Source organism: Mastigoproctus giganteus, chromosome 11 (assembly GCF_048544385.1).
Source record: "Mastigoproctus giganteus isolate SK-2022 chromosome 11, ASM4854438v1, whole genome shotgun sequence".
NCBI lineage: Eukaryota > Metazoa > Arthropoda > Arachnida > Uropygi > Thelyphonidae > Mastigoproctus > Mastigoproctus giganteus.
In genome coordinates this window covers 118,016,520-118,034,019 of record NC_143585.1, presented here as the reverse complement: position 1 = coordinate 118,034,019, position 17,500 = coordinate 118,016,520, and the positions used below count along the sequence as shown (strand labels likewise).

The 17,500-nt window shown below is 37.6% G+C and overlaps 1 protein-coding gene across 2 annotated transcripts in view; it reads left to right on the top strand.

Moving 5' to 3' along the window:
* Rpn10 (regulatory particle non-ATPase 10) overlaps nucleotides 1–17,500 on the top strand; it is a 267,771-nt gene that overhangs the window by 95,473 nt on the left and 154,798 nt on the right. The window lies entirely within an intron of this gene.

Here is a 17,500-nt window from a genome sequence, read left to right as displayed (position 1 = left end):
TGCACTACTACTTTTGCTTTTTCTCAAGAGAAAAGTAATTTTTTTTCTGAGTGGCCAGAAAAGGTAAATTGCTCACTGCTGTATGGAGGATAGGGCAATGCATTAAATTGAAGACGTATATTTTCAGCATCGAACAGTGGGCTGTTTTGTGTTGCAGGCACACTCATAACAAATCTCAATATTTATTCTGAATTGTTTAGATGACTCGCAAGTGCATTTATTTTGGTTTCTGTTCATATTGAGCTCCAGAATTTTTTATGTCCCCAGAATAGTCTCACTTTTCCAGTATAGCATAGTATATTGTTTTTTGATCAAGATGAACTAGTATTACCATTTTGAGGTTCAGTTTGGTTGCTAAACAGTATATTTACCTGAAAGCAGCATTTTTCAGACTTCAAATTTTTCTTCTTATTTGCTCTTTTTGCTGTAAAATTGGTATTTCTTTGTACAGTTCATATTCATTAAACCACTGTTAATATTTCATACTCAACTTAGTCTATATATATATATATATATATATGATTTTCTAAAGTATGCATGTCTCTTACACCTTTAATGGTGTTTGTTGGTCTCATTTGCATTGTGTGGAAATTGTTGGTTTCAGTTTCATTTTTTATTTGATGAGCACTTTTTAGTCCTATATCCTTTGTTTAGGTAAAGGATTGTATATTTCCTTAGTGTAGCGCATGACAAGAAAGTATTGTGGACTGACATTATCTAACAAACACTTAATGAGAAAACATTAATTTCAGTATACAGGGTGGGCCATATGTTAATTTAACAAGAAGAGGTACAACTTACTGAAGTAAATTATGGAAAATAAGTTTGAACATTTCATTTAAATGTCTCTTGGCCGACCGGTCTAGCTGGGTGGGTAAAGTGCCTGCCTGGCAACTCAAAGGTCGCAGGTTCGAATCCCGCCTTGGGCTTGGATCAGAGTACTGCAAAAACCTTGGGAGGTGCACTATGGCCACAGAAGCCGATGCACCAACAACTACAAAAAAAAAAAAAAAAAAAAAATTAAATGTCTCAAATAATATCATGTAAACGTAATATTAACATTAATAAAGTAGCATAGACTTCAGGAATTAAAATTGTACAAATTATTTCTCAATAAATTAACATATGACCCATCCTTTACGGTACAACTGTACTGTATATATATAATGTTCTCGCCATACATTGTAATGGTGTATATTAGTTTTGCTACTATTCTTGACTTAAGTGTTTGTTATATCTGTGTTCTTTATCAAATAAAAGATTTACTTTTATAAAATACATTGTATCATAACATGCTCATTGAAAGACATACAGTCAGACTTCTGTATAATGAAATCGATCATTCCCTTAAAAAAATTCATTAAACAGAAATTTTGTTATAAAGAAATATGACCTTTTCAATAGTGAAAAATACTGTAAATTCAGAAATATAGTAAAATATGGGAAATAAATCATAAATAAGTGGGAATGAATAAATTTTCTAACATTTTAAAACAATTAATTTATTAATAAATACATATTAAGAAATGAACAGGCAGTTCTCACTTTACATGTTCTTTTTTTTTTTTTTCAAGTATCAAATATGAACAAAATTGAAAATATGAACATTAATTGCAATAAATAAATGCTAAACATTCAAAAATATGGCAGTTCAAGCCACCCGCTTAGCTATACAGTACTGCTGTAGTTTTGTATAGCTATGTGTACTACTGTGTGTGTATTTGTTCAGGCAAATGATAGTCTCACTGACTCATATAACATAAATCAGTTACCACGCTGATGTTACAATGTGTAGTTGTGTTGCTCTTCATTTTCGCTGTCTTGTCTTATTTCAAATTTATTCCTCTTATTAATACTGTACAGTATGCCAAAACGAAATAATGCTATGGAGAGTGATGTTAATAAAAAGAAACAGCAAAGAATAACATCGGAAACAAAATATGAGATCATAAGCAAATGTGATTTCATTATTCTTTAACATTTGTATGACATAAATAATTTCTTTATTATAATTTTCTTGATTTTAAAGTTTGTTTTCATTTCTTTGGATAAATAAATCATTGTTTACGCATAAACTATTGTTTTGTTGACCTTTATTTAACATTACTCTGGTCAAATTTCAATGTTGAGAGAATGTAACCCCTGTTTTTAACATTGTCTGTGGGAAATTAATTCCTGCTTTGAGTGCGCCATAGAAATGAATTAACTTATAAAGTCGAGAACTACCTGTACTTACATGATGTGCGCAATATATTAGTACACTTAAGAATTATGTTGTAAAATACTTGGTTATTTTTTGTCGTACACTGGATTCTACTGTACATCATTCATAAAAATTTTCATATTTTTTTAAACACTCAAATATATTTTCTGTTGCATTTTCTTCCTACTGAAGGCCTTGATGCAAAGTTTCAAATTCTGCCAACATTTCTTGTTTGGAAGGTTTAATATTGCTATTGCCCCCATTTTCATCTAACTCATTGTCTATATTGTCACTACTTCTTTAAATATGCTCCAGAATGTTGGAGTCACTCGGATATTCAGCTACTATGACATCATTATCATCTCCTAAAAATTCGTCAAGAACAATTTCTCCACCGATTAAACCTCTTGCTTGGAGTTATTCCCAGGATTGCTCAATGTCAAGGGCTGGAGTAGGTCAAAAATTATTACTGGGATTTTGCATCAACCTCATACTAGTGTTTAAGGCTAAAATCACACCTACCTCCATCAGCTTCTGACCTCCGGCCCACCAAGATTTCCCTGGTGAGTCTTACGGCCCGTCTGTCAGTCTGCCTCTGTCAGTGTGTTGTAGTAGTTCATCCTTCTCATTGCTGTTAATTGGCATTTTAGCAAAACCTACTTTTGTGTAACAATTCTTAATCGTTCTTTCCATCACGTCTTGACTCCACACTTGCCAACTCTGATATGCACATCTGCAAATCTATAACAGAATCTATAGGTTGGTTGGCTTCTATTCTCAGTATAATTTTTTTCAGTATGCATCTTTGGTAGTGCATTTTCAAATCCTTGGTCCATTGGCTGCAGTTTAGACGAGGTATTCAGAAGGACGAAAATAAGCTTCACACTTGTAAGTTTCGAAATTACCAAGTGTAGGTGGGCAGGGCAGTTGTCGACAATCAACTCGATTTTCCTGTTTGATTTCGTCATCTTTCTATCGAAATTTAATATCCACTATTCAAAAATTTTTTTTGAAACTTTCTCTCCAATGGGTATAACCTTCTTTGATTGCAACTCCACTTTCATCAGAAATAATTTTTTTGAGTAAGCCATGGCACTCTTTAAATTTGTCCAGCCAACCAGAACTGGCTTTTAATGCTTTATGCTCCAGAAAAGATGCATGCTCCATAGCCTTTTCTTTTATTAATGGCTATGATATCTGCAAGTTTTGGTCTCGAATCAACTTTATCCACTTAAAAACTGCTTCATCTACGTCTTCATACAGGCATAATTTCGCATGTTTCCTGCTGGGTCCTGTGTCCTCAAACAGTTTGAAAATAGAAACAGTTTTTCAGAATGGTTAACATACTACTGTCAGGAATACCAAATTTTAAAGCAATTACTTTTCTTTTTGTTTTCTTTTTTTTTTCTTTTTTTTTTTTTTTAACGCTGCGATCTACACTTCAGCACTTTTTCACTCTACACTCAAGGATTTCCTCTTACACGCTGTGGTGCCTCCATAGCCAGGTGGGAAGGAGCAGCAGTGCGTAGCACCCGCTTCTTGATTAGACCGGGGTTCGAGCCCGTCACCACCAAATACGGAGGATGCGGAAAGGTCAGGGAATGACCACCGCATATCCCGGAGCAATATGGCCTTAGTTGCTAATGCTCCTAAAAAACCAAATAACAAATAACTCTTACACACTGTAAGGTTACTTGCACAGCAGCTAAGACAAAATTAATTTCGGGACCACTTGTACCTACCATGTAAACAGAGGTGAAATTTAGTGAAAGTGTGGATCACACTTTCTCTAAATTTGTGGATGTCGAAACAACAGATGAATTTCTGGGATGAAGGAAAATTGCTCTCCTAATTTTCTAATAGGGTGCTAACAGTAGAAAACAGGTTGATCAGACCCAATGTCCATTTCGGGAATATGCTTTAATCTTTGCCAATGCCCGTGGACACAGATAGCAGTTTACCAGTGCGACTTCTCAGTACAGTAGTATATAGGATGTATAAGTTTTATTTCTTTTTAGCCACTGCTGGGAAAAGGCTTCTCCCAAAACTTTCCATCTTTTTCTATCCTGTGCCATGGTTGGCCAGTTTCCCCCGAAGGGTGTTATGGGCACCACTAAATTGTAAAATGTTTTAACTCTTAAAAGCTTAGGGGATTAATTCTTAATCCTTTTAGTTCTTAATTCGAGCTTTCTACAGCATCACCTGTATTGCCTAAAGGCCAGAGGTGCAAACAGTGCATACCCAGGTCTCTCAAAATCAGTTTGTTTTATGGAAATTTTCTTCATTATACAGAAACTATTTTCAATGTAATGACCAAGGGGAAATCAAAAAAGTTTTCTACTTAGAAAAATTTGCCATATGGAAATTCGTTAAAGAGACATCCGATTGCAATTTAATGCATGTGGATATAGCTTCCGAAAGGAAATGCTTGACTGTTTTGTTTTGAATGTCTTTTATTAAAATGGGATAACATTCAATTAACATTTATTTAAAATTTGTTTAAAATTTAAGTTTAGATGTATCATACATTCTGATTCTTCTTTAAGGGTCTTTTTCAGTGGATTTAGAATTAACAGAAAATTTTTTTTCTCTAAAGTTAAACGTTAATTGTTATCCTAGTTTAGTAAGATTTTTAAAAACCAGTGAAGTGTTTGCTTTTGTTTTTGAAAACACATTGAATAATGAGAAAAAGAATTAATGATGAATTCATTGATTTCGAGGATGGCTCTGATGCTGGTTAGCAGATTATTTACTTATATAAATAAAGAATAAATAACAGAAGGTGTTAATTTCAGTGTGACATGAGACAACTGTATATGAAGTCAATGCAGCAATTAAAAAAATCAAAAAAGGTAAAGCTCCTGGTCTGGATTTTATTGAAGGCGAGACTGTGCAACGTCTCTGGGCCATAACTCCAATGATACTTCTTCAGCTCTTCAACACCTGTGTGAGTGAGGGCAACTTTCCATCATGTTGGAAGCATGCTAACCTGAGACGTACCTCCAAGGCATACCACCAGATTGTGCTGCTTCCCATTCTCAGCAAGGTTTTTGAGAGACTGCCGGTCTCCCGCTTCCAACTCTGATATGAAGCCAATGGTTTGGTATCCTCGCTTCAATTTGGATTCAAACAAGGGTGCTCCTCAATTGATTCTCTATCTAAAACCCTCAAAGTGGCAGAACAGTTGGATGCATCTTATGTACTGGCAATCTTCATTGACTTCAAAGAAGCTTTTGACACAGTGTGGTGGCTGAGCATTCTTCAGTGGGCCAGAGTCTCTAACTGTACCTGGAATTTCTGCCACTGCCTCAAAAGCTACTTCTCTAACTGCAAAGTCAGCATCAAAACAAAATATCACTGCATCACCCGACATCTAACTCAAGGCTGTCCCCAGGGCTCCATCCTGGGGCCAGCTGTCTGGAATATGATACTTGATGACTGACTCCTGAGGGACCACCCACACACTACTCAGCTTTCTTATGCCGATGACATAGTTATCATCATTGAGGGCCCCACCCATGCCACCATAGAAACCCAGGCTGCAGTTGTTCTCTGCTCTGTCTGTATGGGCCATGGAAAATAAACTGTCTCCACCAAGAAGAGCAAAACCCTCCTATTGAAAGGCAAACTGGACTTCTCCAGTTTGCCTTTCAACAGAAAAACTTTCATCCCCCATATCCAAGCTATCAAAGAAGAGATAAAAAATTACATCACTATGTTAGCACGCTTTACCTGCAAGGACTGGGGTCTTAAAGGATCAACTCAACCCAGTCTTAAAGGACCAACTCAACTGTATTCAGCAGTATTTATACCAATTGTCACATATGGAGCTGTAGTATGGTACCACTGAATGACTATAGTGCATGCACAACATCAAATTCAGCAAATTCAACAACTTATGCTACTATAAATGAACCGCACATGTAGAACAACATCAACCTCTGCCCTACAGGTACTAACAGGCTGCCTCCCCTGTCCGATAAAAGTGACAGCTTTTATCAGACTCTCTTGTGCTATTAAGAAAAATAAGCAAGCAGAATTCCTTGCTATTCAAACCCATACTGATATCAAACAGGAACATAAACGTGTGTGGCTAGAATTGATAAACCTATGGCAAACCTGCTGGAATAACTCTAAGTGGTGCAACTATTAAACTTTTCCACCCTGAGGTAACCTACATCAACATTTGAATCCAATTCAGCCTAGTTGAGGATGCCTCGACTAGGTTGAATGAACACTGGGACTACGTGATGCACTCGTGCAATGTATACTTAGACCTAAGAACCCAACTACTTCTAGACCTCCACACTACATCACTTTGTCCAGAAACCAAGTTATTGGAATCTAATGATGCCTTCCATGCACTGACCAGTTATGCCAACAAGGTCTTTCATCGTCGCTGGCATCACCTGCAACTCCCCATTACTACTTCTGGATAACTTCCTCCACACAGCAACTGATACCCTCCACCGGAAACTTCCTGTCATGAAACTGCAAATTGCGGCCAGCCCTGAAGACGCCATTCCGTGATTCTCCATTGTGCGATCCCGGACTCTTTAATTTGAACTTTACCTTTCTCTTCTTCCTACCCACAGTCCTTCCCTAGGACTCTTACAACTGTACCTAGCACTCTTTCTACTTCTTTTCGCTTGGGAGGATGCCTGTGCTCTGTCAGCTCCCACTGTCTTCTACTTTCCTGTCTCTTCTCTGTTCTTTCCTTGGCCCCTCCTGCAGGAGTATGAACGGCCCATCAGATGTATTTTTACTCCCTGGTCCAGCTCCTCGTGTCAGTGGATGGATGCTGGGAGGCTCCTTCCTGGTGATCGTGCCTCCCGGTAACAAAGAGGCCAGTCAAACAACCCTACTCACACAACCCACACTGACTGGCTTTGCAATGTTAACAGTACTTAACACAGATTTGTGGGAAACCATGGGACCTGCATAACAATAACACTGTATATTAAGTATCTCTTCTCTTTATTAGCTAAGTCTGAGATAATCAGAATACTTTTGTTTTAAAAGTGACTCCCCAGTCACTGATTTAATATTATTGTATACAAAATATTACAATAAGCAAGTGATGTACATTAATTGACATGGAGGATGGGTCTGCAAGTATGTAATTCTATGCATATTCCATGTGTAAACTGACTTAGGCCTTCTGATAGGATTCACCATGGAATATATAAACATAAACATTGCCAATTGTTAAGTTCTATTGTGTAGGAGTTTAACTTGTTATAATACAGTAATACCCCGACTTACGCGAACTCGGAGTTACGCGGTTCTTGATTTTTTCGTTTGGCAACGCTGCCGCCCACTATCTTCAAGGTCGTTTTTCATACGTTATCGATATACGGTGCGATGGCGGAGAATGAGAGCGAAAGATGAACAAAATACAACTTTGCTGCTTTTATGTTTTTTATATCAGTGAAGGGGAAACACATTTCACCATAATAACGTAAAAACCAACACAATTCCAGCTATCGGTATAATCGCAAATGCAATTAGATCGAGTTTACTACCAGTTTATAACAGATTTCACTAGCAGAAACGCAACGGGATTTTTGTTTTATGGTAGTAACCCCTAGAAATGTGAGGTGTTCATAGTGTATCTCTGCCTTTATGGTGTTGTTTATTCAGTTGCTACATGCGCGCAGCTTTGTTTATGTGTATCAAGCGTGCCTCCTCGTTTTGTAATTGTGCTTTATTCCCTAAAAATGAGTAAAATACTTAATTAAAAGGTGTGAAAAGGAAGCGTCATGGTGAAGACACTGCAGATTCAGAGAGAAAAAGAAAAGCAATTATCGATAAACAGAGGCGGACTGGATCAAAAATTCTTACCCGGGAAAATTTATAGTGGCCTCATACTATGGTTTATGGCCAAAATCACACTGGCCCACCGGGGTTTCCCCGGTAAGGCTTATGGCCAGTCCGCCTCTGTCGATAGAGAAAAAATATGAAATTGTGAAACGCTTTGAGCGAAATGAAAGACCATGTGATATTGCACATGCTACAGGCCTAAATGAAGCAACGGCGAAAAGCACATGACAATTGCAAACTTGACAGGTTGAAAATTGAAAAGGGCTCAATTGTAAAGGGCTTAAAAATTTTAGAAAACATAGACTCCAACGAAGAACGCGTTATAGCTACAAAGCAAGGAATAAAAAAATTATTAGCTTGCTACGACGAAATTCTGCGTGAAAAAAAGAAGGCACTGTGTCGTCAGACGAATTTGTTAGATTTTATGAAGCCATCGACATCGAAATAACTTTTTTACGTAAGTCATTTGTTTTTTTAATACATATTTTGTATTAATATGTATAAAGAACTGCAATTTTATTAATATTTTTCTTCTAAACTAGTTTTTTTGTTAGTCCTTGGTCCCAATTAAGCAAAATTTATATGTATTTATATGCAAAGTTGTACACCGACTTACGCGATTTTCGTCGGACCCACCTATCGCGTAACTTCGGGGTATTACTGTACTTTGTACAGTAAAATTCACTTAATAACAATTTTTGGTTTAATTAGGTTATTCATAATTTGCATTTATTTCATTATATAAAAATTTCTAAATATTTGTTCTTGTACATGTTTTGTTGTTATTGGCATTAAATACCGTAATAATGGCTCATAAAAAAAATTGTATTTCAGCAGGAATGGTAAGAACACAGAGCTAGAAGAATCATAAAGCCGTGAAGATGTGGCAAATGGTCTTTTGCTTTTAGCCTGCGGGTAGTTGATTGCTGGAACAGACTTCCATCTGTTGTTGAAGTTGATAGCTTAAATAAATTTAAGGTTGAACTAGACAAACATTTGGAGTGACTGGATAGGTGAAATGGGAAGGTTCTCCCCCCCCACCCCAGACTGATCCTGTATAAGCTTGCTTCCTTGCATCATATCCCTCAACTAAATGCTAATTGTGGGGATAACTAATTATTATGATGAAGTTATAAAACAGTTGTAAACAATTCAAGATACTGTATATAGATAGCAGCAATTTCAGAATAACATAAACTGTGTGGTACCACACTCAGTTTAGTGGAGAATGAAAAAGACGTGGAGATAATCATGCAGTCAGACCTGAAATTCTTTGAGCAGTGCAGGTGGACTTATAGCACAGCTCATGGGGTTTTGTAAATGATAAACAGGAATTTTACCAGTGGGCATAAGGAGGTAATTATCCTATTGTATAAGGTGTTGGTTAGGCCTCATCTTGAGTATAGCCTATATGACTGTAGATCTCATTTTAGGATGGATGTGGATCTGTTGGAATAGGTGCAGAGAAAAGCAATGAGATTAGTGAGGGGAACAAAAGTGCTCTTACCAGAAAAGGCTTCAGTTCTGCAAATTGCAGCCTCCAAAGGCTGGGCACCTGTGAGGAGATCTGATTGAGGTGTTTAAGGCTTTGAACACATTGAGTAAGTTCAGTGCTGAACTTTTTCATTCTGCTTCTTTTGTAGACTATGCACTAGGTTGCATTAAATTCAAATTGAGGAAGAATGATTGCGGGGAAGATGTGCCAAAGTTTGCCTTCAGCCAGTGGGTGGTTGATTGTTGGAACAAACATTCATCTGGTGTTGTGGAAGCGGATAGTTTTAATAAATTCAAGGAACAACTAGAGAATGTTAAAAGGATGATGGACAGGTGATGTTGGGAAGTGTTGTTGTCTTTGGGTTTTTTATTTTTTGGCTGATGTATAAGCTTGTTTTCTTGCATCACTTGGCACTATTACTAATACTGTTTATTCTGACTTTAGTAAAGCTTTTCATAGAATACTGTTCCACATAAATGGCTGTTATATTAACTGAAGAAATTAGATTTACTGATAAAATCCTTCGTTGGATCAGGAGCTAGCTAAAATAGAGGTAGAATAGGTTGTAAATGAACGTTCCTCAGGGTGCTACCAATTAGTGTAATCTCTTAGGGATCAGTATTGGGGCCATTCCTTTTTCTAATGTTCCTTAATGAAATGGTTGGGGGTTGTGAGGTGCAGGGGAAGTTAAAGTTTGATGATGATTTAGAGGTTGGAAGGGTGAACAACCAGAACCAGTTCATTTTGCTTCAAACCCACTGATTGGTTACACTTGGAATAAGGGGAGGTTCCCACGGACTGGAGATGTGCAAATGTATCCCCAATTCACAAAGGGGGATCGAAGGGTGACACGAGTAATTACAGACCAGTTAGTTTAACTTCTGTTCCGGGTAAAATAATGGAGTCACTGGTTAAAGATGCATTGCAGGATCATCTAGACAAGACTGCAGCAATAATTCAGACACAGCATGGGTTTGTTAAGGGAAAGTCTTGTCTGACAAATTTGATTGGTTATTATGATGTGGTTACAAAGGAACTGGATGCAAAAAATAATTTTGATATCGTATATTTGGATTTCAGGAAAGCTTTTGACACTGTTGTGCATGGAAGACTATTGTACAAATTGGAGCAGAATGGTATTAAGGGTAAGTTGCTACAATGGATAAAAGGATGGTTGAGTGGGAGAAGACAGAGGGTCGTAATCAATGAGTGCTGCTCTTTGTGGACTAATGTTATTAGTGGAGTCCCACAGGGTTCGGTGTTGGGTCCACTGTTGTTTTGTATATTTATCAATGATATTGATGAAGGTATATCAGGCTTAGTGTCGAAGTTTGCAGATGATACAAAGGTTGGCAGGGTTGTTAATGACAGTAATGGCAGCAGTGTGCTACTGCAACAGGATCTAGATAATTTGGGCAGATGGGCTAAGAAGTGGCAACTGAAGTTTAACCTTGACAAATGCAAAGTACTGCATATGGGTAGAAGAAACCTGAGAGAAAAGTACCAACTGTGTGGTACTACACTTAAGTTGGTAGAAAATGAAAAAGACCTGGGAGTAATTGTGCAGGCAGATATGAAGTTTTCTGAGCAATGCAGACAGGCTGCCAGGGCAGGTCATGGGGTTTTGTTAAGGATATATAAGAATTTTGCTAGCAGAGAAAAGGAGGTGATTGTCCCTCTGTATAAGGCAATGGTCAGGCCACGCCTTGAGTACTGCGTACAGGTCTGGAGGCCTCATTTTAGGAAGGATGTAGATTTCCTTGAGCGTGTATAGAGAAAGGCAACAAGATTGGTGAGGGGAATGATGGATCGTCTTACCAAGAGAGGCTTAAGTTCTGCAGATTGCAGTGGCTGGAGACTAGGCACCTGCACGGTGATCTGATTGAGGTGTATAAGACCTTGAATGGGTTGAGCACGCTGAATTCTGATGGGATCCTTCCACTTGTTCAGATTACGAACCTAAGGGGGCATAAATTCAAATTAAGAAAAGACAGATGTAGAATAGATGTGCAGAAATTTGCCTTTAGCCAGCGGGTGGTTAATTGCTGGTACAAACTTCCATCTGTCGTTGTGGAAGTTGATAGGTTAAATAAATTTAAGGAGGAACTGGACAGGCATTTGTAGGGAATGGTGTGATATTTTTTTTTTTGGCTGATGCTTTCTTGCATCACATGCCACTACTACTACTAATTCTGTAAAATAGCAGTTCAGGAGTTAATTATATACCAGTAGAGAGAGAGCAGTTAAAAAATCCAGAATAAAAAAAGATGCTACATTTAGAAGTGTTTAGGTTTGGAGGTCACATCTGACTAAAGACCGCTTGTTGAGGGGGTGCCAAGCAATATTCTGATCCATATGAAGAACAGCATACAAAATGTGGACTGCAAAGCTAGGCATGACTTCTTGTGGGGGGGGGGTCACCTGATTGAGGTCTATTTTCGGTGGTAAGCGAAACAAGTGCTAGGGATCACAAATATAAAATTTTACTTTCAGGCACTTGTAGATCATTGGTATAAACTGCTTGCTGTAGTGGTTGAGGTAGAGTATTTGGTCAAGTTTAAAAGTAAATTAGATAGCCACTTTTTGGTGATGGGAAAAAATTATTGAAATTTTCTCTTTTTAGATGCATTAGTATATATGCATAATGCATATTGTCTGTCTTCTTGTTCATTTGTCCATATGCACGTAACTACTTGATTCCTGGTGGATGGATTTTCATAAAATTGTATATTTGCCTTTTATTTTTAGAAAGATCTGTTAAGCCGTTCAAACTTTCATTAAAGTTGGACCTGTCGAAATCAAGCATGTGAAAATGCATATCTCAAAATCATATTTTTTGTCATCTGGCTCAGTGATGGAGTTTCATGAAATATACATTTGACTGTTTTAGAATGGTTTGTTGAATCATTCTAAATTTAATTGAAATTGGACCATTAGAAATCTGGCAACAAGCAAATGGACAAACAAATTTTTTTATTTGTTTGTCCATTTTCTTGTAATAACATGACTCCCAGTGGATGGATATTCATGACATTTTACATTTGATTCTTTTAGAAAAATTTGTCGTCATGCTGAATTTAATTGAAATTGGACCAATAGACCTCTCTTAGTTATTATTTAATTTTTTCTTACATAAGCTATTCATATACCATATATTTTAGCTGCATCACTAAATATTGTTTGTTGCTGTGTGCTGATTGTAGGAATGAATAGGCAATTTGACAGAATCACAGAAATGAAACATTCTCAGTTTGCATATAAGTTTTTGCTTTCTGTTTATTGTTTTGTCATAAATCATGAATTATTATTGTTTGGTAATGTGACAACTAACTTTTTTTTTTTTTTTTGCAAATGCAGAAAATGCTTGCTTCTTTATATCATTTAGCCCTTATAATACTATAATAGTAATACTAACCGTTCAAGTGCCTTAACTTCACAAATTAGAGAATACAGTACAAATTTAACATACATAAAATTAAGAATAAAAACTGCTGTGAATGTGTACATGCACAAACCCCTTAACAGAAAAAACTTAACCAATACCTGAATATTTACCAGGAGGGTCCAATTCAGAAGTGCTTGTGGGCTGCTCTAGTGCTCACACACTCACTCACCATACCAGTAGCATTACTGACACACACACACACACACACACACACACACGCACACACACACACACACACCAGTGGCATTACTGAAAGAAATTAAATGTTTTCAAGAATATCCCTTTGCCCAAAAATATGCAACTCCATGGCCATTGATATAAGGGCTCATATTAGATAAGAATTTTATTTAAATTTTATATTAGCATATTTCTTTTAGGTGTCATTTTCATTTTGGTGTAGCACTGTTAACCTGTAATAAAGTTTTCAACATTTGGCAGGATCACACAAGAAATTTGAGGGCCACACATGACTTGTGGGCCATCACTTTGGCATGTCTGATTTAGGCTATTCTGAGGATTCATAGTTTGAATACATGATAACCCTACGAGATGCTGGCTGGTGGTGCACAGTTCTAAATTCATTGAAAAAGCTCTAGTGGTAGGAAGACCAAATTTATTTTAACTCAAAACGTTCCTAAGAATGCAAATTGTATATGTATGAAACCCATATCTCAAAATCTTATTATTTGAGGAATACACTGTATGTAATGTATATATCTACTAGAATGTTATTCATGGGGTGTGTGTGTGTGTGTGTGTGTGTGTGTGTGTGTGTGTGTGTGTGTGTGTGTGTGTGTGTGTGTGTGTGTGTGTGTGTGTGTGTAAATCGTGGAACAAAGAGGAAACCATTGGTTAAAGAATGTTCTAGACACTTATGTTAATCATGGTCTAGAATATTCTTTAGTTGAGGTGCTCAAGTTGGTTGACTGGGTGAGGATCTTGTTTTGCTACTAGCCAGAACAATATCCTGCAGGCTATGAGTTATAAATAATCAATGATGTGTGTTCTGAGTACTTGGGCTGCCAGAAGGAAGCAACTCTGTATTAATTGTTTGTTGGGATCTCCTATGGAACAAAGTGGCATTTTGTTGAAATGGATGGTTTGCTGATTTCTGTATCTCATGAGGAGTGTGGGAGAAATGTCCAAGGATATGGGGAGGAATTGTGATGCTTTCCTATTTCTGTTGATATTTCTGTCTGTTGTAGATTAAATTATGAAGGCACTTATAGATATTGGATTGTTAGTTGTGTTTTTTGGTCTGTATATTTACCTCCTGGTAGTTGAATTGATGGTTTGCACAACTTAGCATATACAAAGGGTACTAGGAAAGTTTTGCAATACAGCTTTGTTTATTTAATTTTTTCAAAGTAATTTCCTCTACATTCAATACACCTCTCCATCCTCCGAAACCAATCTTTAAACCAGTTCTGCCAAGTTTCACTAGGGAGTAAAGCACACTCGTTGTCCCAAGCCCGTAGAAGGTCCTCATCACTGGAAAACCGCCTCCATTTTAGCTTCATTTTCACATGCGGGAACAGTGCAAAGTCGCAGGGAGCAAGGTCTGGACTGTAGGGAGGATGCTCGAGAAGTTTCAGTCCTGTCGTGGTCAAATATTCGGTGCAGGCTTTGGCGCGGTAAGCTGGAGCATTATCGTGATGGAGGTACCAGGTGTCCATTCTTGACTTTGGCCGCAGGTTCTTCATAGATCCAATGACTTTAGGCAGGCATTATTCAGTATACCACTTAGCTGTGACTGTCTTCTGCGTGTCCAAAATGACACGTTCCACAATTCCACTTGATTTGAAAAATACAGCTATCATTTTCTTCTTTACAGATCGGGATTTTCTGACAATTACGGGTGTGTCGTCATCATCAAAGACCCAAACTTTGTTTTGAGCCTTGGTCGGCAGATCGTAATAGTACAGCCAAGTCTTGTCACCTGTCACGATGTTGTTCACATACCGAGATTGTCCCTTATCAAACTTTTTCAACATCTCCCGGCACCAAGTCACACGTCGTGTCATCTGCTCTTCAGTCAGTTGATGCGGCACCCAGAGAGAACAAAGTTTCTTCACGTGCAAATGACCTTGCAGAATCGAACGAATTGCTGGTGCATTTAGGCCCAAAGTATCCTCTATCTGTTGGTAGGTCACTCGCCTGTTTTCGTCAAGCATTTTCCTCACAGCAGTAACGTTTTCCTCCGTAACTGACGTTCGTGGCCTTCCCATCCTCTCCGAATCCTCCAGAGTGAAATTTCCCCTTTGGAATTCTCTATACCACCTGAATATCGTTGTACGATGTGGACAATCATCATCTAGTGCAAGAGTCATTTCTTCTAAGCACTGGTCTATGGTTAAACCACGCACGAAATTATACCGCAAAACTGTCCTTATCTCATTTCGTGACCACGATGCCATCGCAAGCACTTTACACTCTCACTACTAATGAATAACTGAGCCCATCGACTTGACGCGGCAGCTACTATGCACGTATGAACATGTCTCAACATGCAGCAACAAGCAGCTTCCTATGATTCATTGTTGCATCATATTGCAAAACTTTCCTAGTACCCTTTGTATGTATATATTTTTAAATTAAATTAAGTTACTGTGTAATTCTAAAGCAATATTATTTATCCCTACATGCAAGTGTGACACACTAACATGGTGCATGCAGTAATATAATTTTGTGATCTCATGCTGTTTATGTTGCTATCAAGCAGAAAACCGAGCATATGATGCCATTAGTGCATCATATGCTTGATTTTATGGAGTTGCAGAATGTTTCAAACTTAGTAATGCAGTGAATGTTTGTTAGTTGTATTGCATTTTGTTATGCCTTCATGTGGATGGCAAGTCCAGAATTATGATTATAGCACTTTATGAATATAGTTTAATTTTAGATTTAAAAACAATTACCTATAATTGTTATAGATAATGATTTTTGAAACTAGAAAGTTAAAAAAATTGAAATGCAGTTTGCAACCACCACTTATATCACAAGCTGCCATTGGTGGAAGTGGTTGTTTTCACTAATTCTGTGAAAGGCCAAAAAATTACTTACTAATTAATAGCATAGATATTATGCTATTAATTAGTAAGTAATTTTTTACTTACTAATAGCATAGATATTATGTATTGTAATATTCAAAAGAGAAGACATTGTTCTGTGTTTGAGTTTATAATGTTTTATAAGATTTTAAGGCTGCTATTGATCCCCCCCCCACACCCATCCCAACAATATAATGGTATTTTTGTTTTTCAAATGAGTGATGTTTTTTCTTTTTTTAACAACATTTATTAAAAGTGAAATTTGTTAAGCATGAGCTTATTATTTTTTTTTTTTTTTTGTACACGTTGGCACTAATGATATTAAGAGTAGAAGACCGGCGGAATTACTTAGCAAGTACAGGTCACTGTTGAAAAAAAGCCGTGAATTAGGGTTGAATTTGAAAGTGTCTGCAATTCTGCCCAGACACGATAGGAGGGAGTATATGACAAGAGCCTTGTCGATCAATTCGCCCCTGGAGGGATTGTGCAAGGGTCAAGGGGTAGAATTTTTTTCAGCCTGGACTGTACTTGTTAACAGGAGAGATTGCATCTACAGGGATGGGATACACTTAAATAGAAAGGGTGCAAGAATTTTTGCTGATGCTGTCGAGGCAGTGTTAGGTGGGTCAGAAAACTGCTAGTTGGGGGGGATACAAGGACTAATAGATTAACAGTAGCCACTGGCAGAGGTGGAAGTGATTCTTGCACTGCTTCTATTGAAATGAGCAGAAGCCTGAAAAACAAGATGCAGGATATTTCAGAGACTGCTGGGAGTCATTGCGGTACAAGTAAACACATGGGTTGTGTTAGGGTAGCCAAGAATAGAAACAGGTGCATGTATACCTGCGTGTACACCAATGCTAGGAGTTTGGTAAATAAATTTGATGAATTTGAGGTATTGCTCAAAACATCAAAAGCAGATATTGTTGGGATATCAGAGACGCGGTGTCACACAGATATAAGGAATGCGGAACTGGAATTTGGGGAATATAATGTGTATAGAAAGGATAGACAGGACAGGAGGGGAGGAGGGGTTATGCTATTAGTTAAGAAACACAAAGTCCAAGGAAGTGAAGCCAGTCGCCATCGATGGACAGGGCAGTGTCGAGTCAGTTTGGTGTGACATAAGCATAGGGAAATCAAAATTGAGAGTAGGAGTGTGCTATAGGCCTAATGACTCTGATGAGTATAATAAGATATTGTACAGGGAAATAGAGTGGGCCAGTAAATCAGAGAGTCTTATAATGGGGGATTTTAATTTCCCAGATATTGACTGGAATTTGTGGGTTGGTCACTCGCACACTAGCAAGGCTTTTGTGGATTTATTGGATGATTGTTTTCTACATCAGCATGTTCGTGAGGCAACAAGAGGGAGCAATACTCTTGATCTGATTATCAGTAGTGATTCTTCATGCATTAAGAATCTGCAGATAAATGAACCACTAGGTGGCAGTGATCACAGTGTGTTGAAGTGGGATTTACTC